This window comes from Bos mutus, chromosome 14 (genome assembly GCF_027580195.1).
Source record: "Bos mutus isolate GX-2022 chromosome 14, NWIPB_WYAK_1.1, whole genome shotgun sequence".
Taxonomy (NCBI): Eukaryota; Metazoa; Chordata; class Mammalia; order Artiodactyla; family Bovidae; genus Bos; species Bos mutus.
Genome location: NC_091630.1, coordinates 72452093 through 72461990, shown reverse-complemented (window position 1 = coordinate 72461990; position 9898 = coordinate 72452093).

Here is a 9898-nt window from a genome sequence, read left to right as displayed (position 1 = left end):
CACAAAGTGACCAAAAAGGAGCTGACTTGTCTTGGTTCAAGCTCTGCATGTGCCAGGGACTCTCCTAGGTGCTTCATCACTGCTCCGTGTTGTTCTTTAGTTGCTAAGTCATGTCTGACTTTTTGCGATCCCATGAACTGCAGCACACCAGGCTCCCCTATCCTTCACTATCTCCTGGAGTTTGCTCACACTCATGTCTATTGAGTCAGTGATGCCATCCAACCATCTCATCCTCTGTCAGCCCCTTCTCCTCCTATCCTCAATCTTTCCTAGCATCAGGGTCTTTTCCAATGAGTCAGCTCTTCACATCAGGTGGCCCAAGTACTGGAGCTTCAACATCAGTCCCGCAAATGAATATTCAGGGTTGATCTCCTTCAGGACAGACTGGTTTGATCTTTGTGCAACCCAAGGGACTCTCAAGAGTCTTCTCCAGCACCATAATTCAAAGGCATCAGTTCTTCGGTGCTCAGTCTTCTTTATGGTCCTACTCTCACACCTGTATATGACTACTGGAAAAACCATAGCTTTGATTATATGGACCACTGCTCCCTAATTCAATCCTAACTCCTGCCCAGGTATGCATTATTGTGCCCCAGCTGCCTCCCAAGGAATGGCATGGACCACACAGCACATCAATCATAGGGAAGGAAGGACAGCTTCTGAAACTATCTGTGCATTTATTATGTGCTGTGTGCCAGACACCTTTCTAGGGCTGCCGAAATCAGAGTGATGATGACTGCCGGGGACCAGCCCCGGCTGATCCAGGGTATTCGAAGGAGAGACGGCATAGGCGAGGATCAGGATACAATAGCTTCAATTAGATATTAATTAAAGATATAAAGAGTAATAGAATAAGGATAGCTCAGTAGGAAAATTCAGTGGAGAAAAAGAGGCTGAGTAGCTTGGTTTACGCTGGGGACCAATAAAACTTCAAGACAAGAAGCTCAGGGCGCAGGCGCCTTCCGTTCTCCCGAAGGAGAGGAGACACTGAGGCCTCCCGGTCGGATCTTAGAAGCCCAGGCATAATTAGTAAGCATGGTGGGTTCCAAGGCCCAGATGGAGACTCAGCCAGAGTGAGAGAGAGAGCGACATGGGGAGACCAGGAGAAACTGATCCCAATTCTTTATTTTCCAGAGTCTGTTTTTATACACTAAGATGTTATACAAAAGTCACGTGGGGACAGCAGTCCTGACTTTTATCAAAGTCAGGTGCTTCATACAAATGTATACAGAGGTCTTAGGGTGTTACATCATCTTCTGGCCAGGGGGCCTGCTGACAATTCTGACCCTCTCCTTGTGACAGCGGTCAGTCAATCAGGACACTTATTTCTCCAGGGCTGATTATTCTCAAAACAGACGCCACCCAAATAAAGTTACATTCCTACAGGGTGAGGGTGTATTAGTTAAGGAAAGAATTTACTTAGCCTAAGGTCTAACGTGATTAATATCAAAGGTTAATACTTATTTCTTCTACATATTCATTAATGTGTGTAAGGGCAGGGGATGTGGAGACTTAGCAACAAACATTGGCTCAACAAATGAAAAACCCTTCACCAACACAATTTCTAATTAGCCCATTATACTTATACTAATAGTTTTCTAACTTTTCTAAGGAACCTGTTTTTAGAAGGTTTAAAGCATCTCGTGCCTCTCACGGTTGGGAGGCTGTGAGCAATCACATGTGGCCGGACGAGCCTGTCAGGCAGGCTAGAGAACCTTCAGAGGAGTTTGTAGGTTAAAACACTCTTGTCATACCCAAGAGTTTTTATTGACTGGAGCTCTAGGTTAACTCCTTCTCCGAAAGAGGTGGTGGGGGACAGCCCCCCGTAAAGTCAGAGGTGTAGGTAAGAGCACAAAGTAGTAAAGTAGGCAGGCTCTGGTTATGGGGGTAGACGCGAGGGGATTTCCAGGGGACTCCTGAGGCTCGATCCCGCCTTTGCGTATGTCGAGCCTCCTTCCTCATGACCTTTGCCATGGGCGGAGTACCTCACTCTGGCCCCCAACAGATGACGAACTTGCTCCTGACTTCAAGGAGCTTAGAGTCTACTGGGGTGGGAGGAGAAGTGACAGGCTGTGTGCAAGTCAAAGAAAAGCACTGACGGTTGTTGTAAAAGTTTATTATAGAGACTTCCCTGGTGGTCCAGTGGCTAAGATGCTGCACTTCCTATGCAGGGAGCCCAGGTTTGATCCCTAGTCAGGGAATGAAGATCTCAGATGGTATGGCAAAAAAAAAAAAAGAGAGAGAGAGAGAGAGAAAACTAAACTAGATCATCAATGGCCTTGTGAGCCAAAATGCAGGAGGTCTGGATTTATCCATCTGCCACAGTGAGCCATTTAGCTGGAAGAATTATACTTTTTTTTTTTAATTTAGAAGAAAGATTATCTGGCATCAATAGGAAAGAATGTTAAAGGATAGCACATGGGATTAAAAAATAAATTAAAAAGAAAAGGACAGCACAGGAAAGGAGGGAGATCAAGTACAGGGAAGGAAGGAGACCAGATAAGTCCTTTAGTAAGGGAAGCAAAAAATGATGCAAAACTGAAACCACATTATACACGAAGGAAGATGGAGACAGGGCTGTCAGCAAACTCAACAGGTAAGTATTGCAAGACTTGACTAGATTAACTCAAGCTGGAGAAGGAAAAAGATGAAATCAAAAGAGCCCTGCTACACAAATAAGATTGGGTGGGTGAGTATGTACACATATGAACCTTCAATGAACAGAAATGATCCTTATTGACTCCCATCGCGGTCGTCAGGACAACGTGATGGGGATCTTTAGTCGCCAGCACTCAGCAGAGACCCTGGAACTGCAGGCTTGAGCTCCGCCTCTCCGTAGCTCTACGTGGGCTATTTACCTTTTGTCACACAGCCGCAAGCCCACCGCTTTATGTTCTTTGATTCAGAGTTTAGGTCTCTGCAAACCACATTACCAGTCACACTAGTAGGCTGACTTCCTCTTAGCTGCTGCTAATGGAGGTACCAGAGGGAGAACAAGAAGCAACAAAAAGGGACAATGAACTTCTTTCATCTTTTCAGACCCTCCTATGCAGCACTAGCAACAGAGCACAGCTCCACTTCAGACATCAGTTCTGTGTGGCACTCCCAGCATCAGCTTTTCAAAGCTGCAACCAACAAAAATGGACTGCGCCTCCCTGTCAGTCAAAATATCACCTGCAGAGAGTCCTCCCCAGAGAACCGTGCGATAGCTTTGCAACAGCCCCTTAGAGGTCTGAGCGTGGACTACAGGAAGCTCCACCTAGAGATCAGAGCTATTACGTTCTGGGAACACAAATTCCTCCTTTTAGTTCCTCAGCCCGAGCAATCACTGCCTCTTCTTACAATAGTGTTGATCGCTGAGTCATTAATAATCATTAACAATGATAATTATTAACCATTAATTGTGAAGTCATCCCAATGTCCCCTTCTTGCTCTGTCAACCTTGCCACGCTTATATAATCAATTGCCTCTATTAAATACCCTCTGCTTGAAATAGTTAACTGTGGGTTCTGTCTTTCTGATTAGGCTTTGAGGACTACTTTGGTTCGTACCAGAATTACTCCAAAGATGCACACCCTCAAATATAAGAGTCAAGGAATGGTCTGTTTATTTATGTCTTTAGAGTTGAATGCTGTGCTGAACTCCTTATCAATGAAAAAATGGAATACAGATGACCCACGGCAAGAAGTCGCATGACAGTTCATTTGCTGCCTAGACAGGCATTCTTGGGAGAAAGCTCCTATTCCAGCAAATGCCAAGTAGCTGTTGGCCTGGGTTACTGTATTAAAGGTGACGACAAGGACACCAGTGGGATGGACCCTTCTCACTGCACCGCACAGGCAGCAGGAAGAAAGTAACAAGATGCAGGCTTCAGATTGTTGCATCAGCTCAACTCTGATCAGAGAATATGAGTGCTTCTATGGTAACCTTAAAAGAAGTTCTTATTTCTTATAGAAAAAGAGCAGACATGGCTAAAACTCAGAATTAAATCCTATTTATACAGCTTGCATAATGACAAGGAATACTAAAGTCCCATACTCATCAAATCTCTTGTGTGAACTTTAGATCATAAATTGGGAAGGAGTACCAGTCACTGACACTTTGAAAGAGGGCATTTGGTTGGATTCAGACTAGACTGGGAGTCTCGAACTATCATCCATCACCACCATTATCATGCAAAGAACTAACACACTGCATTTAGCATAGCCTGACATGCTATTTGCTTATTATTCTTTTTTCTTCTTTTCCTCCACTAGCAAATACACTCTGTGAGAGCAAGGATGTTGTTTGCCATGTTGACAATACCTTTACATAGTGTGACATGACTAGAATCAGCTTTTCTAAGTCTTTTGTATTTCCCATTTTAAAATAATCAGGTTGAATTTAAAGACAAAGAAGATGGAAATTATAACTGTTGATAGTTGAGCATCTCTTTTTGGTCACAGTATGTGTGTGTGTTTCTGTGTTTAATGTTTCTCTTACTCAACACACATTAACTGAGCACCTACTATGTGCCAGGCACACACAACGCCCCTCATGCAGATGCTATTTATCATCCCTTTTCAATGGGCTTTAAATAAAATGACAGGGACTCAGCTTCCATCTTTCAGATCTAGAATTGAAATATCTTTCCATTATATTATCTCCACCTAATCTCCACTGCCAAATACAAAGGGAAAAAGAAAACAAAGCTAAAAAATAAATAAAAAGAGAGAGAGAGTGTGTGTGTCTTTATGCGTACGCATATATATGGAGAGACAAAAGCAATCAAAATGATTCTGGGGAGTAGCCAGAACTTTACACTGGGCACTCCACAGAAAGTAAAATGTAAAAAGTAATAGCTCTTCAATTCACCAAGTCCCTCAAGTAATGGATTCCAAGCAAACCATATTGTGTCAAAGAGCCTTGCTGTGCAGGGGAGTTCCCGCTCCTGGGGGAAGGGCAGATGCACCATAGGAGGTGCTATAATTTGATGAGTAAAGAACAGCAATGGAGTTTGGGAAGTGAGTTAATTTTAATGCATTGCCACTGACAAATCAGAAAGAACTAGACAATGGTTCTCAGGAGAACAAGTCTGCATCACCTCATGCTTTACCTTAAGGATGGTTTATCCTTAACTAAGTTAGTAGGTTACAGCTACAAGGCAGCTTCTCTGGATGATGAGTCAGGACTCTTTCCAAGGCTTGCATAAAGTGGACAGTAACGACCCCCCTAGGTCCTGTGTCTAGACAGAACTGTGTGTTTATGGAGAATCCACCTGCAATGCAGGAGACCTGGGTTCAATCCCTGGGTGGGGAAGATCCCCTAGAGAAGCGAATGGCAACCCACTCCAGTATTCTTGCCTGGAGAATCCCATGGACAGAGGAGCCTGGCGATCTACTGTCCATGGGGTCGCAACGAGTCAGACAGGACGGAGTGACTAAGTACACATGAGGTGGAGAAAGTCCATGATTTACCAGAATTCCAGGCAGTGAATTTTTTCATCTCGATTTTCATCACATTCAGGTAAAGTAGACTGTGTTAACCCCAAACAATAAAACAAGAAACCCCCTTCTCCCACTTAGGTCCAAGTGGAAAAAATAATAATAAAACAAGTAAAATGATGCCCTTCAGTCTCATCGTACCTAGAACCCCTCAGCTCCGCAAACCAAAGGAGCGTCTCCCTGAAGTTTGGGATTTACTCAATTAGCAGCATTTGAACTGAAGATCAGTTCGGAAAATGAGCAGGAGGAAGAGGACTGTCTTCAGCTAAAAGGCAGGGTCCATGGTCAAGGTTACCCCTTGGGATGAACAGGGTCACGTGCTGTCCTGAGTACCTTAGGAGCAGCGGAGTGTGGTGGTTCAGAGAGCAGGCTCTGGAGCCAGGCTGCCTGGGTTCAGCTGACAGCACTCAGCACACATTGGCCTTGTGACATCTGCCAGTCGACCTATACTCTATAGGCACAATTTCAGCATCTGTATAGTGGGGACAACAGCTGTACGGGAAACTAAATCCACTAATCTACCTAAAGTATGAAGATCTCCTCTTCTCTCTTGGCAATCTTACACTCTGTTCATTTCACTAAAGGAGAATCTGATTCCCAGGGAGTTAAGTGGTTTCTCTAAGGATAATGCAGATGGGCAAGCTATATCCAGGACTCATGAGTCCTAACTTCAAGACCTGGGGTAGGGCTTTCCTGGTGGCTGAGTGGTAAAGAATCTGCCTGCCAATGCAGGAGACACGAGTTCAAACCCTGACCCAGGAGGATCCCATGCTGCTGTGGAACAATGAAGCCCTTGTACCACAACCATTGAGTCTGTGCTCTGGAGCCCCAGGAGCACAATTACTGAGTTCCCTGAACTACTGAAGTCCATTTGCCCCAGAGCCTGTGCTCTGCAACAAGAGAAGCCACCACAATGAGAAGCCCCCACACTGCAAATAATAGAGCAGCCCCTGCTCGCTGCAACTAGAGAAATGCCCGTGCAACGAGGACCCGACACAGCCAAAATTTAATTACTTAATTAATTTTTAAAAACCAGCTGGGGTAGATGCTGAGTTAGTATAGGCAGGTAACAGAAGGGGAGAATAGTTCTGCTGAGGCAGGAGAAAGGAGAGGTAACTGCGGGATAGTTCCTTTTAAGTCCACTGCTTTTAAAGTGGGAAGAATGATTTTGAGAAAATTCTTTTGTGACAAGCAGCCAGAGTTTAAGCCATTGCATTGGCCAAGTTTCTCCTCAAAGGTCAATTCTCCTGGCCGAGAAATGGGCTGAGCTAGAGGGAAAGTGGATTACTGGAACACAGCCATGTTTCACTGTCCCAATTTTTCCCTCATCCATCAAATGGAAAATAACTGCCTTCCACGCCTCCCTTGTATGATGGTTTTTGAGGGATTTATTGTGTTAGTTCCCTTGGCAGGAATGACAAAATGGTGGTCAGATTCTAGTGTCTTCCCCTAGAAGGGTCCAGGGAGTTTATCTACCTGAACCACCTCATTAAACAGAGGAAGAAACTGAAGTCAAACATATTATAAAATTGTCTCAATATTATCAAGCAAATAGGGCAGAACCAGGACAAGTGCTAAGGTCTGACTCTGCACGCTTTCTTCCTCTGTCATTCAACATGTACAAACAAAAAGGAAATGATCCTTTTTGTTCAGAATTAAGTTCTGAAATTAAGTTCACTGGAGAAGGCTCACTGGGATGCTGTTGTAAGAGCATCACTGAACCTGGAATTAGCAAGGGTGAGAACAACTCATTGCTGTGGACCTAATGTGTGCCCAGTGCTCTACTACAGGTCCTATACAGAGCCTGTATTCCCCACAAGACTGTAGTCTCTACAAATACAAGACCTTCATCCACCCTTTCTGACCTTTGTATTATTAGCCGTCACCCAAAAGCTTGGCATGAAGTAGACATTCAATGAACATGTTGAGTCAGTGAATGATCTCACTTAAATCTAAGAAGCCAGGGACTTCCCTGGTGGCCCAGTGGCTAATACTTCACCTTCCAGTTCAGGGGATATGGATTCAATCTCTGGTATGGGAGCTAAGACGCTACATGCCTCACAGTCAAAAGATGAAAACATAAAACAGAAGCGCTAATGGAACAAATTCAGTAAAGACTAAAAAATGATCCACATCAAAAAAAAAATCTTAAAAAAAAACCACATAAGAAACCAGATGATAGGAGAGATTGAAGGCAGGAGGAAAAGGGGATGACAGAGGAGGTGATGGCTGGATGGCATCACCAACTCAATGGACATGAGTTTGAGCACACTCCAGGAGATGGTGAAAGACAGGGAAGCCTGGCATGCTACAGGTCAAGGGGTCACAAAGATTCAGACAGGACTTAGCAGCTGAACAACAACAAAGAAACCAGATAAGGACTGAGCTTAAAATGATAGACTGAGCTTCAATCAATGTTTGGCCCTAATCAAGGTATAAGTGTGGGAACAAGTAGTAACTGTATGGCCTTCAGAAAGAGGAAGTCCTTTGGGGATCTATTTTAATGTAGAAGTAAGACTTCTTTTTGCGCAAACTCTGGGACATGGTGAAGGACAGGGAAATATGGTGTGCTACAGTCCACCAGGTTGCAAAGAATCGGGTACAACTAAGTGACTGAACAAGAAGACTGCTACAAACCCAACAAAAACAGCATTGTTGGTACCAGATCCTTTTAAAGTGCTTTGGAGGTTAAATATGACCCCCCCAACCAAGCAGTTACGTTTTAGTTCTGCCTGTTTGCTCAGCAACCTATTGACCATGAATCAAAAAACCAAAAACCACAATGGGACCATGGTCTGCACAGCTGTCAGATGTCAGTCCCTGAAGGCCAAAGTAAGCAGCATCTCATACTCCATAGATCCCAAGCAGTTGGTGGGACCGATTCTCTTAGTTTCTGCCAGTTACATGAAATTAAGTATAATGTAGTTGCAATAATAATAATAAATAATAACACTATAACAAGAACTACAAAGAGCCAACCACTGTTCTAAAAGCTTTACATATATCACCATATTTAATCCCCACAACAAACCTAAGAGGTAGGTTGTTTTTATTATCATCCCCATTTTACAAAGGAGGCAACTAAAGCAGGAAGACATATTTAAGCACAACAGGCCAACTACATCCAAATGCTGATTCTGCTTCTTCCTGTCTGGCGTCATTCGTCTTGTGAATGGATGGGTAGGTGGGTGGATGGGTGGATGGATAGATAGACGGATGGGTGAACGAAAGAACGGAAAGAGGCAGGAAGCAACCAAGGCAGTGTCACTGTTATGGATACACAGTCTCCAAGTAACCAGCCGAATCCATAATTCAGTGTGGGTAACTGTTGTGTGGGCTGAGTCATGCTGGATTGTTGGGGAGGCCAAGAATAGTGGTTGTGTATGCAGGCTCAGAAGTCAGATACGCCCATCCATATGCCAGCTCCACAATTACAAACTCTTTGCCCTTGTGTGTGATTTCTCTGAGCCTCAATTTCTATCTATATTAAATGGGGGAAATACATTTTCTACCAAAAAAAAAATGTACAAGGATCAAAAATTATACTGGCTCATAGTAGGTGCTCAGTAAATGTATGTTGAAAGGCTGTGTAAATAAGTTGACAACGGATGAAAGTCAAGATTCAGTGGGTCTCTCTTATGTTATGGTGTGAGCTACAAAATCTACAGAATCCCCCAACTGCAACAAATTCATCAAAGTCTCCAGATTTATACTGTAAATCCTCATGCATATTATCAGACTTGTAGTAGAAATGCTCTGCCTTTGTTTACATTTAAATCATCAGGATGGACTAACTGCTAATTGTGATCCACAAAGCCAGGTAACCTCCCTAAGACTTTGTATCTTTGAACTGCAGATTTCCACTCTGCCAAAAACAAGTGTATGGTGTGAGAGTTGGACTATAAAAAAAGCTGAGTGCCAAAGGATTGATGCTTTTGAACTATGGTGTTGGAGAAGACTCTTGAGAGTCCCTTGACTACAAGGAGATCCAACCAGTCCATCCTAAAGGAGTCCTGAGTGTTCACTGGAAGGACTGATGTTGAAGCTGAAACTCCAATACTTTGGCCACCTGATGTGAAGAACTGACTCATTGGAAAAGACTCTGATGCTGACAGGGATTTGGGGCAGGAGGAGAAGGGGACGACAGAGGATGAGATGGCTGGATGGCATCACTGACTCGATGAACATGAGTCTGAGTGAACTCCGGGAGTTGGTGATGGACAGGGAGGCCTGGCGTGCTGCAGTCCATGGGGTTGCAAAGAGTCAGACACAACTGAGCGACTGAACTGAACTGAACTGTAAAACAAGTGCATTTCTAAAGGCTGTGAAAAGAGTTGGGAGGAAGCATTGCACTGAGAGACTGTAAGGTTAAGACAAGGTGTTAGCCTTTCTGGGTCTGGCACCTATTTAGCCCA